At 45.2% G+C, this 16,347-nt stretch overlaps 1 protein-coding gene across 1 annotated transcript in view; it reads left to right on the plus strand.

Annotated features, from left to right (window-relative positions):
• Positions 1-16,347, plus strand: part of LOC309558092 (contactin-associated protein-like 5) — a 591,346-nt gene that overhangs the window by 139,201 nt on the left and 435,798 nt on the right. The gene's annotated exons all lie outside the window — the stretch shown is intronic.

Below are 16,347 nucleotides of genomic sequence, written 5' to 3' on the forward strand. Positions count from 1 at the left end.
AAAAAAACACATAAAGAATCCTCAGGGTTGATAGAATTGAGGAGAATACTTATTTTCTATGATAGTCAGCGCCATCTAGTGGACATAATGTGCTATTCTCCTTTTGCAGAGACTATAGTCTCCAAACTTTCTAAATAAAGAACCAACTTACTGTCCTTTAGACTTTAGGGGGGGGGGGGCTGGACTGTGGCCATTGGGAGTAGAAATTGTCCTGGTATCAGTGGGAGTTTACAATGCATCTTTGGAGTCTGTGGGAGAAATATTGCCCGTCATTGGTGTCAGTGGGAGGAATAGTGTTCCATCATTGGTATCAGTGGAAGAAATAGTGCCCCATCATTGGTATCAGTGAATGGAATAGTTCCCCATCATTGGTGTCAGTGGGAGGAATAGTGCCTTATCATTGGTATCAGTGGGAGGAATAGTGCCCCATCATTGGTGTCAGTGGGAGGAATAGTGCCCCATCATTGGTGTCAGTGGGAGAAATAGTGCCCAATCATTGGTATCAGTGGAAGGAATAGTTCCCCATCATTGGTATCAGTGGAAGGAATAGTTCCCCATCATTGGTATCAGTGGAAGGAATAGTGCCCCGTTGGTGGTATCAGTGAGAGGAATAGTGCCCCATCATTGGTATCAGTGGGAGGAACAGTGCCCCATCATTGGTATCAATGGAAGAAATAGTGCCCCATCATTGGTATCAGTGGGAGGAATAGTGCCTCATCAGTGGTGTCAGTGGGAGGAATAGTGCCCCATCATTGGTATCAGTGGGAGGAATAGTGCCCCATCATTATTATCAGTGGGAAGAATAGTGTTCCATCATTGGTATCAGTGGGAGGAATAGTGCCCCATCATTGGTATTAGTGAATGGAATAGTTCCCCGTCATTGGTGTCAGTGGGAGGAATAGTGCCCCATCATTGGTGTCAGTGGGAGGAATAGTGCCCCATCATTGGTGTCAGTGGGAGGAATAGTGCCCCATCATTGGTGTCAGTGTAAGGAATAGTGCCCCATCATTGGTGTCAGTGGGAGGAATAGTGTCCCATCATTGCTGTCAGTGGGAGGAGTAGTTTCCCATCATTCAGCTTCGGGTGTGGCTGCTGGAAGGTTCTCTGGCTGTGTGTCTGTTGCTGCTCCAGGTGATCTGTGTAAGAGGGGAGTGAGGTGAAATCCCTCCCAGCTCTCCTGGCCCCCTTCTGGGGAAGCCATGGAGGCCAGCAGGGCCTCTCCTGCTGGAGGCTCTCAGACATCCCCTGGGCGGATGGATGGCACCCCTGCTCCTGTGCAGCCCGTGGTTGGTGATCTCTCTGCACCTGGTGAGGATGAAGATGCTGGATCCATTCGGGAGCGAGTGGTGGCCGGGATCAAAGTCCTCAATAAGGAGAGAGACAAGCTCTACAAGCTTAGAGCGGATTTAAAGCGCCTGAGAAAGCAGCGTGAAGGCTTGTTCAGCAAGAACCGTGGATCAATGGATTCAGAGGTCCAATTAGCGAAAGTCCGTGTGGATCATCAAGAAACTATCGTGGCCATGATGGAAGGCAGGGATGGTCCCTTCAGGGAGAAGTTTTGCAATGAACGGAGGTTTGCAAAGATGGAGGTGGAGGAGGAGACCCCCGGTTCTGACCCCCTTCCCCCTCAAGGTGAGGTAAGCAGCCCATTGCCATCTCAGGGCTCAGGAGGCATGTTGAAAGTTATACAGGTAATGGAGTCTCCAATGCAGGAAGATCAGCTGGTGTTTGGTGATGTGGAGGACTTACCTGAGAGTGTGCCTGATAAAGTAAAGTATATAAAGCCCCAGCTTACAGATAAAACAGTTTTTGTGCCTTTTAGCACCTTGCCTAATGATGGGTTTCCTAATGACACTCCGGGTGATTCCCCTATGCTCAGCAATGTTGTGCCTGCTGCTGATGTCTCTAAACAGGAAAAGTTGTGTTTAAAAAATGACATTTCTGCTGAAGAACCACAAAACCCAGAAGAGCCGATTAACCCCCCTTCTGCTGAGCTTAAAACTATTTCAGTCACTGTTGAACAGGACTCTACAGCGCAGCAGCAGGAAACATCTGGTACTGCATCAGAAACAGTTATCCCTAATAACATTGCAGGCATGGTGGATCCCACCATTATATGTGGAACTGATAATGCTGCTTGTTTAGGCCAAGCTGGTAAAAATAATAATAGTAGTGTACCTGATAATGTGACATCAGTGTGGGGTCTTGGCCCTAATAAGCCTACATTTGCACAGGTGGTAAGCTGTGCTCCTGGCAATATCACCAAGCCAGGGTTACAATCCAGGAGGAGCTCTGCTTCTAATCAGGGTTTTCCCTCGCGGGCTGCCACTATGAGCACCATTGGATCTGGTATTGGATCTATGGCTTCTGCTGGGGGTCCAAGGCGGAACGTAGTCCTCCTTAAATGGGAAGGTGGTGCAGTCCCTCTAGCAAGGCGTATGGTGGTGGACCTGATCTTAGATATGGGTTTTGGGGCTAATGACCTATATGCCCTGATACATGTGGCTGGAAGCCGGGAATACACAGTTAGTTTCACCAGACCAGAGGGTCTTGACTTGTTCTGGGAACGATATATGGCTCGGTGCAGGTCAAGACCCGAATGGGAAGGTCTGGTGCCAGTGGCAGTTTCCCAAAGGTCAACAGTGAAGAAAATTACTATTGTCCTTACAAATGAGAGTGTTCCTGCTCGGGACTTAGAGGTCTGGTTGAGAAATTATGGGGATGTTTTGACCAGGCCGGATAAAATTCATGATGAGCGTGGCATCTGGACCGGGGGTTGGTCGGTAACGGTCAGGTTGGCTAGGGATGGGAATGTTGTCCGTCACCTGCCCTCCTCTGCTTTTATAGGGAGGGATAGGATGACTATTTTTTATCCCGGTCAGCCAAAACTGTGTCACCGCTGTGGAGAAAAGGGGCATTTTAGCTCCTCTTGTTCAGCACTGATCTGTTCAGTGTGTCGGGGACAGGGTCATGTGGCCAGGGACTGCACCCAGGCGATAAGGTGCAACCTGTGCCTGCGCCTTGGCCACCCCTACAGCCGATGTCCTGAAGCCTGGCATAATATGGATAGAGAGGTGATAGATGATCTGTTAAGGCTGGACAGGATGGAGGATGAGGCCCCTGTTGTACCACCCTCCTCTGCGGTGACTGACCCCCCTGGTCTTGTGCAGGATCCCTCCCTAGTCCCTGTGCCCACCCCTCCTGTATCTGTAAGTTTTCCTTCTGTGTCTGTCCCTGTGTCCCCCCAGCCTACTGTACCGGCTCCTCTTGTGTCAGAATCTGCCAAGTCTGTGCCCCCTGAGTCAGTTATTCCCGATCAGTCTTCCCTTCCTAAGTGTGACCTTAAAGAAGCCCCCCACCCACCAGGAGTGGTAGAGGGTACCAAAAAGGGTGCTGCTGCGGCTTCCTCTGTAAAGAAGTCTTCTGTGAAGACTTCAAAGAAGAAGAAGAAAACAAGAGATGAAAGCATCTCTGAATCTGACCTTCAGTACCTGGAGGAGAGAAGGAAGGTTGTGAGGCGGAAGAGACAGACGGTGAGGACGGAACAGGGACAGGATGCCTCAGTGACTGTCTCCAACCGTTCTAGGGCTTCTGCTTGGGATATCTCCTCATCTGGGGATTCTTCTGAGCAGAATTCAGAAATTGAAATGGAGTTGGAGGAGGCTTCAAGAAAGAGAGAGGCTTCTGGTGATGAGCAGCAGAGGGGAGCTAAGAAGCAATCCACCCAATAACCCAAATGGCGGTTCCCCCTCCGTTAAAAGTGGTGACAATAAATGTCGCCAGCATTAAGTCGGTAAGAGCTCGTTCTATGGCCTTATTTTTGTTCAGCCAATTAGATGCTGAAATTTTATTTTTGCAGGAGACTAGGCTCACCTCCTTGGCAGATATTCATATGGCCAAGAGAGAGTGGAGGTATGGTCCATCTTACTGGTCTCTTGCGGCCGAGCCTTACGGCGGGGTGGCGGTGTTGTTTAAAACCGGCATGGTAACTGTCCGGCGGGTTATTGAGGTGGAGATTGGGAGATGTATGGTCTTAGACGTTCTTGTGGGAGGGCAGGACCTGCGCCTAATTAATATTTATGGGCCGCACACAAAGTGGGACAGGAAATGCCTTTTTACAAGGATCAAGCCATTTCTTTTTACATCCCGGCAAGTGGTTTTTGGAGGTGACTTTAATACTGTGACTAGGCCCAAGGACAGGAAGGACTTCAATGACCGGCTGGGATATGATAGCGTTTTTTTAAATAGTATGGTTAGGGATGCTGGTCTTGTGGATGTGCACATTAAGCACCTCCCGGATGACACAGGGTTCACCTTTCATCGAGGTAATAGTCAGAGTAGGATAGATAGGTTTTTTTTGAAGGAGGCCTCTGCTTTCTCACCCCCAGTGGTGCAGGCGGTGGAGTTCTCTGATCACTGTATGCTATCTGTGGTCTTGAATGCTTCAGATTTCCCTCAGAGGGGCAAAGGCATCTGGAGATTAAATTCGACTCTCCTTGAGGAAGAACATGTTAGACAATCCTTTGAGGAATTCTTTCAGGCACAGGTGACCATCCTGGACTTTTGTAGCAGCAAGGCTGAGTGGTGGGAGCTGACCAAAAAGAGGATTGCTGGATTCTTCAGGGGCCTAGCCAATAAAAAACAGTTTAATAGATACATGACCTACCAACGTTTGCGGAGGAAGCTGGATATTCTTGTCTCGAGAGGAGGAGATCCTGGGGCAATCTCTGAAGTGAAAATCCTCCTCAGGAAGTGTCAATATGACCGGCATACCTCTTTGGTTCTGGAGCGGGACTATGGGAAATACCACTCGCCTGACCCTTACCAGAACTGCAAACAGGGTGTAGCTGTTAAGATGGTCGTTGGCCTTAAGGATAGTACAGGTTCCTTGACAAAGTCCAGGTCAGGGATCCTGGAGGTCGTGAGGTCTTTTTATGCTGAACTTCTTGGGAGGAAGGAGCTTGACCGAGACAAGATGGAAAGCTTTTTGGACTCTATTCCAGGTCTAAATGGTGGAGATGTCCCTTTGATGAATTTGACAGAAGAGATCACAGTTGAAGAGGTGACGAGGGCAATTGAACAGCTTGCCATCAAGAAGTCACCTGGACCGGATGGTCTGACGGCTGAGTTTTACAAAGCCTTTAAGTCTATTCTGGCCCCACATTTGGTAGAGATTTTTAACAGTTGTCTTGCTGAGGGGGTGCTTCCCCCTTCCATGAGACACTCAGCTGTGATTCTTCTTTCAAAAGGTAAAGATCCTTCGATGATTGAGAATTGGCGCCCCATCAGCCTTCTCAATGTCGATAGAAAGGTGCTGGCGAAGATACTTTTCTGGCGCCTATCGGCAGTAGCAGAGTCTTTGCTTTCTCGCCATCAGCACTGTTCGATCCAGGGTAGGAGCACCTTCACAGCGGTTTTAGCTGTCCGGGAGGCCTTGGAGCAGTGCAGGGCTGCAGGCTGGGGAAAGTATCTACTGGCATTGGATCAGGCAAAGGCTTTCGATCGTGTCAACCATGAGTACCTGTGGTTGCTCTTTAGTAAGTACGGTCTGCCGGGTGTTTTTGTCGATTGGTTAAAAGTTTTGTATAAGGGGGCAGAAAGCTTCCCTCTTGTTAATGGTTGGGTTGGACAGTCCTTTGAGGTTGGTTCTGGGGTGCGCCAGGGTTGTCCGCTGAGTCCCCTGCTCTATGTGTTTGCAATCGACCCCTTCATCAGGAGGCTAGAGAGCAGCATGTTGTGTGGGGTACCAGTGGGAATCCCGGGTGAGCCGCCTTTGAGGGTTGTTGCCTATGCGGATGATGTGTCAGTGATTGTCACTGGGACAGATGAAGCGGAGGAGGTGGTCTCTCTGACATCACGGTACTCTGAAGCATCAGGCTCCAAGATCAATCAGGAAAAGAGTGAAGTTTTTTGGATGGGAAAGGAAGGTGAGGGGTTTGATCTCCCGGACACTTTTCCAGTGCCCCAGGAAAAAATTAAGATATTAGGCATTGAATTTGGACCTGGCGATTATGGCCTCAAAAACTGGGAAGGCAGGCTGGAAGTTGCCAATACTAAGGTGGTCAGCTGGAAGAGATGGAAGTTATCTCTGAGGGAAAGGGTTGATCTGATTAAGACTTACCTGATACCGATCTTCTTGTATGTCAGCCCTGTCTGCATCTTGCCAGTGTCTCTCTATGCTAGGATCTATAGTGTGTTCTTCCAGATGCTGTGGGGGAACAGACTGAACCCCATCAAGAGGAATGTCACCTATCTATCCAGGAGGGAGGGTGGCTTAGGTATGGTCAACCCCGTTCTTTTCTTTTCACTGCTATTTCTCAAGTTTAACATTGGTAGTATGCTTGCAGTGGAACCTCCTGGATGGGCAGGCATGTTTAGATCTTGGTTTAGGCCTTTTCTGCGACTTTGGGAAGAAGGTGGCCAAGTGAAGAATCTCAGGGGTCATCGTGGTCAGCTCCCAGCCTATGTCGCTCCGTGTCTGAAGTTGCTGCGGCAGTGGCGACTGTCGGCTGAAGATCTCAGATCCGCTCCGAGGAAAGTCCTTATGAGCCGAGTCTTGAGTGAAGTCTTTCATGACCCACTGGCCTTAAGGGATTGCCCAGGCCCAATTTTGAGGGAAGGGTTAAGATTGATTAATTTGGCTAGAGTCCCCCTTAAATTCAGGGATCTGGCCTGGTTGTGCTTCCATGGGAGGCTCTATGTTCGGGGCAATTTGAAATACCGCAGTGGGATGGATCGTGGTTGTCCTCGGGAGGAATGTGCAGGTGAGGAGGAGACTATGGACCATTTTTTGCTTCGTTGCCCTTTTAACATAGAGGTATACAAACAGGTTGGGCGGGCCCTCGGTGTTCCTTTCCTCTCCAGGCTGGGTTATGCTGAGTGGGTGTACGGAGCATTCAATACTGGTGGGGGCTTTTGTTTGGATACACTTTTTTTAGTTAGTTTAGTAGTCCGTTATTACACATGGAACGCACGGTGTCAGGTCACCCTTCGGCGTAAAATCCTTCCTGTTCAGGTGGTGGTGTGTGACATTCTGCATGAGGTGGGGAAGATTCGGGCGCTTGAGAGAGACAAGTGGGGTCAGAGGGCTTGGCTGAAGGCGTGGAGGGGTTTCAAGCCTCCCTGACTGCCAGGAGTCTCTTTCCCGGGTGTGGCTTTCTGTCTCTTATCACCCTAGATTTTTTCTTAATGCTCAGTTTTTGATAAATGGCTGCATACATAGGTGATGGGTTGTGCCTCTTAGGCCCTCTCTGCTGCTTTATGTAAATAGTTTTCTAAGAATGTTGGAAGTGGATTATGTATATATTGTATATATTCTGCACATGGATGTGAATTCCTTTGTTTTTTTTTTGTTGGAATATTGTACTATAGTTCTGTTTTTTACCTTTGTATAAAATATGTTGCTTGATTCTTTTCAATAAAAGATCAATAGTTCCCCATCATTGGTGTCAGTGGAAGGAATAGTTCCCCATCATTGGTGTCAGTGGGAGGAATAGTGCCCCACTATTGGAGTCAATGGGAGAAATAGTGCCCCATCCTTGGTGTCAATGGGAGGAATAGTGCCCCATCCTTGGTGTCAATGGGATGAATAGTGCCCCATCATTGGTATCAGTGGGAGGAATAGTGCCCCCATCATTGGTATCAGTTGAAGGAATAGTGCCCCATCATTGGTATCAGTGGGAGGAATAGTGCCCCATCATTGGTATCAGTGGGAGGAACAGTGCCCCAACATTGAAGTCAATGAGAGAAATAATCCCCCGTTGTTGATGTCAGTAGCAGGAATTATGCACAACTGTTGGTGTCAATTGGAGGAATAGTGTCTTCAGTGGAATTGGAAAGCGCTCCAAGGGCCAGATAAAGGCATGCAAAGGGCCACATCTGGCCCCTGGGCCACAGTTTGGAGACCCTTAGTCTATAGCATGAGAAATTTTGATTATGCTTAATTGGAAAAAAATGAATTTACATGCAGTTCTGATGCAATTTTGCTTTTATAAATACACCATCATAGTCTTGTGTAATGCTAAAGAACACTTGCCCCTTGCAGATTTATACTCCATCTACTGCTGGACAGATTTCTCTGGGAGACTTTAGTTCTACAGCTTTGAAGGTTCGTGTATCTGTATCGGAATAAAGGAACTATTCATGCAGAAAAATTCAGAAAATTACAGGCACTAGAATTCTCTTTATTGTAGTGGCCACATTAATATAAATGGAAGTCATAGAAGCCAGTGTGGTGGCCTTTCCCTAAAAGCTCCACTTCTCTCTCTTTAATGCAAAAGGAATCAAACCAAAGGGATTCTTTTTTTTTTTTTCCTGTTACAGAAGTATGATCGCTGGGAATATTGAACCCTGGTGCCTCTTTCCGTGGTGTAGATTTTAATGGATGGTGAAGAAGTATGATGTCCATTATGCAGCATTAGGAGTTCTTTGGGTGCTTTATTCTACAAGACCTCCCATGATGAAACTCTTAATAATAGGAGAGAGCTTTCGCCCCACACTTAGCTGCCTTCAGCCTGAGCGGCACTTACTTTTCATTGAGGTGGAGTAGATGGAATTTTCCTTTCCATTAGCCATGTTGACTTTTGAGGTTGAGACTTTTTTTTTCTTTTGCATAAATGGAAAGTTTTTCATGAGTGCAGATTTTGAGCTATTACTAATCTTTAGAGTTTTTGATATGACTTTCATCTTTTTATAGAGTTAGTTCACACTCTGTGCAGTCACTATGCACAATTGTATATAACAGAAAAATTATTCAGCGCTACAATCACAAGGAGAAAAAAGCAGCTGGACACCGGGATAGGTCAAACCTAACAACACCTATAACATAAGCAAAGAAATGCAAAAGTGCAGCGCTAAAAATAGATCCCGCTGACGAAGTCACGCCCACTGACGTAACGCGTACGGGGCAGCCCGATGTTCTGATCGTTGTTTTACATGCCTGCAATGAGCACTGTGACAGTGCCATGTTTGTAAGTGCGATTTTATGCTTTTTATCATTAAAATGTCATAGACAGGGAGCATTAGATCTTCTTTATTATATTTTTTGGTTGATATGTCTGCAATGAGTCTGCTTAGGTCTGAGATCCCTTAAAGAGGTTGTAAACCAAGAAAAATATTTTTTTTTTTCGTTACATCCTGAAAGAGAAAGACATAATGAGCTAGTATGCATTGCATACTAGCTCATTATCAAATACTTACCTTAGAACGAGCCCCCGCGGCGCCGCTCTCTTACCTCTATGACGGGCGACATGTCCAGTCGCCCGTTTTCCGGGATCGCGGCATCCGGCCATCTGATTGGCCGGATGCCGCGATAAAAAACGAAGAGATTTCCAGTCACAGCTTACCAACCAGTCAGCGACCAACCGAATTGACCTGTCTAACAGTCTGGCAAACCCCCTGCGCACGCCTATGCACTTACCTTTCCTGCACTGGAGACTTCCTAATTTGCTATGGACTTTATGGACTCTCATATCATATCACACCTTAATGCACATTGTTATTTTTAGCGCTGCACTTTTGTATTTCTTTGACTATGCACAATTGTACTTACCTCCCATCTTTTGAACTTCAGAATAAGGGACATTGGAGGAGTGAAAAGACCTACGTCGCGGTAAATTGTGGGCGTGAGCAAGCGCCTAGCAGTGGGAGGGGCTTAAGGGATGTGGTTAAACAAAACCCAGGCTTCCTTGTACCTATAAAATATGCTTTGATTGCTTTGTCTGAGCCTACCTCATAGCCGTGCGCAGGGGGTGTGCCGGGTGTGCCTGGGCACACCCTAATCTCCCTGTGCGGCACAGAGTCCCCCTGCTGCTATTTCACCAAAGCCCTAAAAAAGAGTTGTAAAAAGTAATAAAGAATGAAATAATAAAAATAAAAAATACTGACACTGTCCACTGCCCTACTGACACTAACCTCTGCCCTACTGACACTAACCTCTGCCCTACTGACACTAACCTCTGCCCTACTGACACTAACCTCTGCCCTACTGAGAACTCCACTGCTCTACTGACACCAATTAATATTTTAAAACATTTGGGTGCACACCCTCATGCAATAGGCTGTGCACACTTATGGCCTATCTTAACCACTTCTGGACCGGAAGGATTTTCCCCCTTAATGACCAGGCCATTTTTTGCGATTCGGCACTGCGTTATTTTTAACTGACAATTGTGCAGTCGTGCGACGCTGTACCCAAATAAAATTGATATCCTTTTTTTCCCACAAACAGAGCTTTCTTTTGGTGGTATTTGATCACCTGTGCAATTTTTATTTTTTGCGCTATAAACAAAACAAGAGCGACAATTATGAAAAAAAAAAAAAAAACAGTAATTTTCACTTTCTGCTATATAACATTCCAAAAAAAAAAAATATATAAAAATCAAAATCAACATTTTTTAACATTTTAGGTCAATTTGTTTTCTACTACATATTTTTGGTAGAAAAAAAAAAAAATTAGCAATAAGCGTATTTTGATTGGTTTGCGCAAAAGTTATTGCGTCTACTAACTACGGGAAAGATTTATGTAGCTTTTATTGTTTTTTTTTTTTTTACTAGTAATGGCACTGATCTGCAGTTTTTTGCAGGACTGTGACATTGCGGTGGACAGATCGGACCCCTAACTGACATTTTTGACACTTTTGGGGGGACCAGTGACATTACTACAGTAATCAGTGCTAAAAATATGCACTGTTACTATAATAATGACAGTGGCAGGGGAAGGGTTAACACTGTGGGTAATTAAGGGGTTAAATGTGACCCTAGAGGAGTGATTCCAACTGTATGGGGGCCGGGCTTGTGAAATGATCACAGAGACATGTGATCCTACATAGAAGGATTACAGGAGCTCTGTGATCATTCCAGAGAGAAGAACGGGCAGCTGTGTTTAAAACAGCTGACCGTTCTTCTCTCTCAGCGGGGAGCGATTGCGGGTGCCAGGCGGCAATCGCCTGCCCCGTGCATGGGAGTCCCCACTGACGAGTGTGGGCGGCGGTCGCACGCTCGCCCCCTAGCTGTAGGCGTGCGACCGACGTCGGTTCGCGCAAGAGGGGCTGCCTGCCGCAGTAAATCGGCGGCGGGTGGTCCTGAATTAGTTAAAGAATAAATTCAATATAATAGTCAGGGACTGCATAAGAACCAGCAACTGTTGGTACAATGAAGAGTATGGTGGGAAGTATATAATGTACAGTATTGTGTATATAGTGCAGGAGTGTGTAAAGCAGAGCGCAGGGGTTGGGGAGTGCTGCAGTCAGTGATGGGTTTAGGAGACATAAAGCAGGCTGCTTGGCTAGAGGCAGAGATTGATTTAGGACACTTTGCTCCAGTGCTCCCTGTGCTCCCAGTAGACTTCAACTGAATAGGTTAACAGTACCTTGCCTCCATCCACCAGAGGGGACTGACAAGCAAAAGGCACTCAAGAGACTTGATGGTGTGCAGCACTTATTACGGGAGATGTAGGGCGGGGAAAGGTACATGCTATGGGAGCCAATAGACTATAGAACCACGATTCAAAATGTGAGGGTATAAGAGGAGAGAAAATTGTATGTTCACAGTCAAAGGCTAAAGTGTGCAAATCACCGCTCCTGTGTGCACAATAGCCTGCCACAAGCATGCAGCCATGTGCTGGGGACCAGAGTCTCTCCAGGCAGACCCAGAAGTGAGCTGACATCCGAACAATGAGATCATTGTTTCTGTACCTCTGGGACTGGTGAGAGGACAATGCTTTCATTAACCTGTTGCTGGTTGCAGAGACTGTGCACATAGGGAACGGCCATCTAACTAGCAGCATTATTTCTTGCATTCTGACTTTATTGGCACTGTAGTCATGTGCACCACCACAAAGACAGGGCCCCAACACAAGCCTGTTGAAGAATTAGGGCTAAAGACTGCTCCCTCAGAGAGCTGCTTCACAAGAAGTTTTCTTATTGTTCAGAGTAAGAGGTACCTATTTAGAGATTCTTAAAGCGTAACTCCACTTTTGTTGAGAAAAAAAACATTCCCCTCTGGGTGATCTCTATACATTGCAAGGATTATAACAACCTTTGCTGCAGATTCCTACCTTTTGTTATTCTGAAGAAATCCCTGTTTGTTCCTCTGTGCTAAATGGGTCTAATGGGAGTACTAATGAGGAAATCTGCTGGGCCTGCATCCCTTTAGACATGCTCCTATTGGGAGTATATCACCAAAAATGACTTTTTTGTTGCAGAGGATGCCTGAAATCTGATTTGTATCTTAGTGCAGACTTCTGGGGAAATCAGTGAGCCAATCACACAGGCAGGAAATTATGTTGCTGGGGGTGTGGTCAGTATACATTCTGTGTACAGAACACCTCCAGGTAGCCATATTGTATTGCATTTTCAGAAAATTACAGCTGCTGCAGATTGAAAAGGAAAGGTAATTTTTAATAACAATTACAATATGTCTTGTGTCACAACTGTATCTGCTATATTATTTTTTCTTTATTTGCTATTTTTTCCCCATAAAAGTGAAGTTACCCTTTAAATGTAATTAATGCCATTCAATATAGTGCATTCTAAAGCAAATTGAATTGGTGGGCGGATTGAATTGGTGCTGGGCCAAGCCAGGAGGAAACGCTGGGTTGTTAAAGAGAAGCGCAATAGATACACATTCTCATTGATTATTGTAACATTGTATCTATTCAGGTCTCATCATATTTCCTTAATTCTCCATATCTGATTATTATTTTTCCATATGCGTATTTCTAATCATTCACTGTAGTCTTCACCTGCATATTAGAGAATGCAAAAGAAACGTATTTTAACTGATATAAAAAGAACGATCTTACAAATAGAGTACAACAGCAACAAAAACTCTAAGACGTCTCATGCTGATATCAAACTTGTCACAGCATCAGGACGTAGCAGATCTCTTGTGAAATGGAAGTGTTTGTAGAACATATTGAGATGACACTGGCGGCAAACAATCTTTTTAACATGTTGCGGCGCACGGTGTTTGCACTTTTGTTCTCCTGTCAACTGCTGCGTGACACCTTACATAATTAACACTGTGATATGGCCATTCCCGATGCAGAATTCTTCAGGATGATATGTGTGTGAAATGATCTCAGTTCATTTACTGCTCTTTTCTTTCAATACCAATCAATGCAACTGAAAATATCTGTTTTTAACCTAAAATAATGAAAGAGTTTAATTAGGCTTTGTGTGCAAATTTCTTACTGTTAGATAAGTAACCACTGAATTCAATGATCGCTTTAGCTATTGGTTACCGTGGCCTTCTTCCCACAGAGAACTAATTAAAGGGGCATTCTTCTTATTGACCACCAATGTAAGAGATATTCTTCCTACTGTCCACCAATGTAAGGAGCATTCTTCCCACTGACCACCAATGTAAGGAGCATTCTTCCCACTGACCACCAACATAAGGAACATTCTTCCCACTGACCACCAATGTAGGGGACATTCTTCCCACTGACCACTAATGTAAGAAACATTCTTCTCACTGACTACCAATGTAAGGAGCATTCTTCCCACTGTCCACCAATGTAAGAGACATTCATCCCACTGTTTACCAATGTAAGAAGCATTATTCCCACTGACCACCAATGTAAGGAACATTATTTCCACTAACCACCAATGTATGGGGCATTCTGCCCCCTGATCACCAATGTAAGGGGCATTCTTCCCACTGACAACTAATGAAAGGAACATGTTTCCCACTGACCACCAAAGTAAGGGACATTCTTCCCACCGACCACCTATGTAGGTAGCATTCTTCCCACTGACCACCAATGTAAGGGGCATTCTTTCCATTAACCACCAATGTAAGGGGCATTCTTCCCACTGATGACTAATGAAAGGAGCATTCTTCTCACTGGCCACCAATGTAAGGAGCATTCTTCCTACTGACCACCAATGTAAGGAGCATTCTTCCCACTGACCACCAAAGTAAAGAGAATTCTTCCCACTGACCACCAATGTAGGGAGAATTCTTCCCACTGGCCACCAATGTAAGGGTCATTCTTCCCACTGACCAACCATGTAAGGAGCATTCTTCTTGCTGTCCACCAATATAAGAGGCAGTCATCCCACTGTTCACGAATGTAAGGAGCATTCTTCCCACTGACTAGTGACCATCAATGTAAGGGGCAATCTTCCCACTGATCACCAATGTAAGAACCATTCTTACTACTGACCACCAATGTAAGGAGAATTTTTCCCACTGACCACCAATGTAAGGAGCATTATTCTCATTAACCACCAATGTAAGGGGCATTTTTCCCACTGACCCCTATCACAACAATTTCACTGTCTGCATTTTTCTTCTGGTCAGTATTATTATTTGTCTCATGTGGTATTATTATAACCCTGGGTCTCGAATATTTTAGGTAAGCCACATTCATTAAAGGGTTATTAAACCCAAAATCAAAAATGTAATGTATTGCAGCTTACCAATCATTAGATGTGGTGACTGCATTTGTTTTATTATCTTAAGGCTCCCCCCCCCCGTCTGTTTCCACCCCCCCCCCCAGGGAAAACATTCCCATAAACACACTCCTAAACCTTGTGGACAGCCTTCCCAGAAGAGTTGAAGCTGTTATAGCTGCAAAGGGTGGGCCAACTCAATATTGAACCCTACGAACTAAGACTGGGATGCCATTAAAGTTCATGTGTGTGTAAAGGCAGGCGTCCCAATACTTTTGACAATATAGTGTGTATGTGCCTCCAAATTCCATAATTCTCGAGGTGTTCCACTACATTGGATATGATATCAATGTACAAATACTGTACTGGCGACCCTAGCATAAGGAACAAACTATTCAGAGAAAGGAGATACAATAAGACACGTGGCCACTCACTAAAACTTGAGGAAAGGCGGTTTAACCTTAAAGTGCGTAAGGGGTTCTTCACTGTAAGAGCGGTAAGGATGTGGAATTCTCTTCCACAAGCAGTCGTATCAGCGGGGAGCATTGATAGTTTCAAAAAAACTATTGGATGGACACCTTAAAGACCACAACATACAGGGGTATACAATGTACGGTTAAAAGCAAACACACACACATCATAGGTTGAACTGGATGGACTTGTCTTTTTTCAGCCTCACTAACTATGTAACTATGTAACGTTTTACCATACAGTGTGCCCATGGACCACCCAACAAGTACAATACTCAAGTGAGGCATACATCATCAATGCCCGTAGTAAATTAAAAAAATATATATTTTGCTAGGCCATGCCTAAATAAAAGGGGCTTTACGTTTCTTAATGGAAATCCTCCTTTGTGTTTTTGTTTGCTGTTCCCTACGACGGTTACTATCGTGAGTTGCTGCATTCGGAGTGTTGAGTCTCTCCACACATTCAGCATATTGCAAGTCTTCAAACAGCAGAGGCATCAAAGGACGGCGACACAGTCGGGGACCTTCCTCCGCAGGTTTGCACCATACCACCAGCTGTCAGCAGATTCACAACACCAATTAAACACACAATCTCCAAACTTGGCATCTCTGCTGCAAATAAACTATTTCTAAATAGATGAAAGAGAATACTTATCTTACCGGAATGTGGGAGAATCTGCAGCTTTTCTCTAAACAAATGCATCATTAATTTGCTCTCAGCAAACAGTTTATGAAACCACGCCAAGTTAGTTCACCAAGATAAACAATTTGTAGCCAGTCAAATGTAGCGTGACTTCCCGAGACTGTATTCAAGAACAGATAAAATGTTTCTCAACGCATAAAGGCCAATTCCACCATAAGCTGGTATTTCCTCCCTATCTGGATGTTGGTTAGTCAAATCACAATGATGATGTCTATTATATAAGGGTTGTATGGAAAGTGATGCAAAAACGGGCATAACGTTTTATTACCTTACATCAGCTTTTTTCAACCAGGGTGCCCCACAAAAGTGAGGTTTCTTTATGGGTGCCTTGGCAAAACGCCTAAAAATGTCCCAAAAATTGTATACAATTGTATACAAGCTGGCGTGTGGATGAAGGCTGCCTTTTTAGTTACACAAAGTCACAGATTTTCATTGTGCACCATTACGACCTTTTAGGTGCCAGCGTCCTAACGATCAATGGCATCATCAGTTGATAACGAGGATGTCAATCGCCTACAGAGCATCCTTGTTTGACCCTCCCCTGCCCCTCTCCATCAGTGTTGGGTTCTCATGAGCTGAGTGATGGAGAAAAACTGAGAGAGAAGAGAAACATTGGAATACTAGTCAGTACCAGTTTGCAAAAGTATACTTGCTTTGAAAGAATAAATCACCCTAATGTTGGGTGTCCTACTTGGACTTCCGGATGTTGCTGCATTACGTAAAACTATTAGAATAGCTTTTACATTTTTGAATGAGGTGCCTCGATACCGTCCAT

Source organism: Pelophylax lessonae (assembly GCF_965119305.1).
Source record: "Pelophylax lessonae genome assembly, chromosome: 6".
Lineage (NCBI taxonomy): Eukaryota > Metazoa > Chordata > Amphibia > Anura > Ranidae > Pelophylax > Pelophylax lessonae.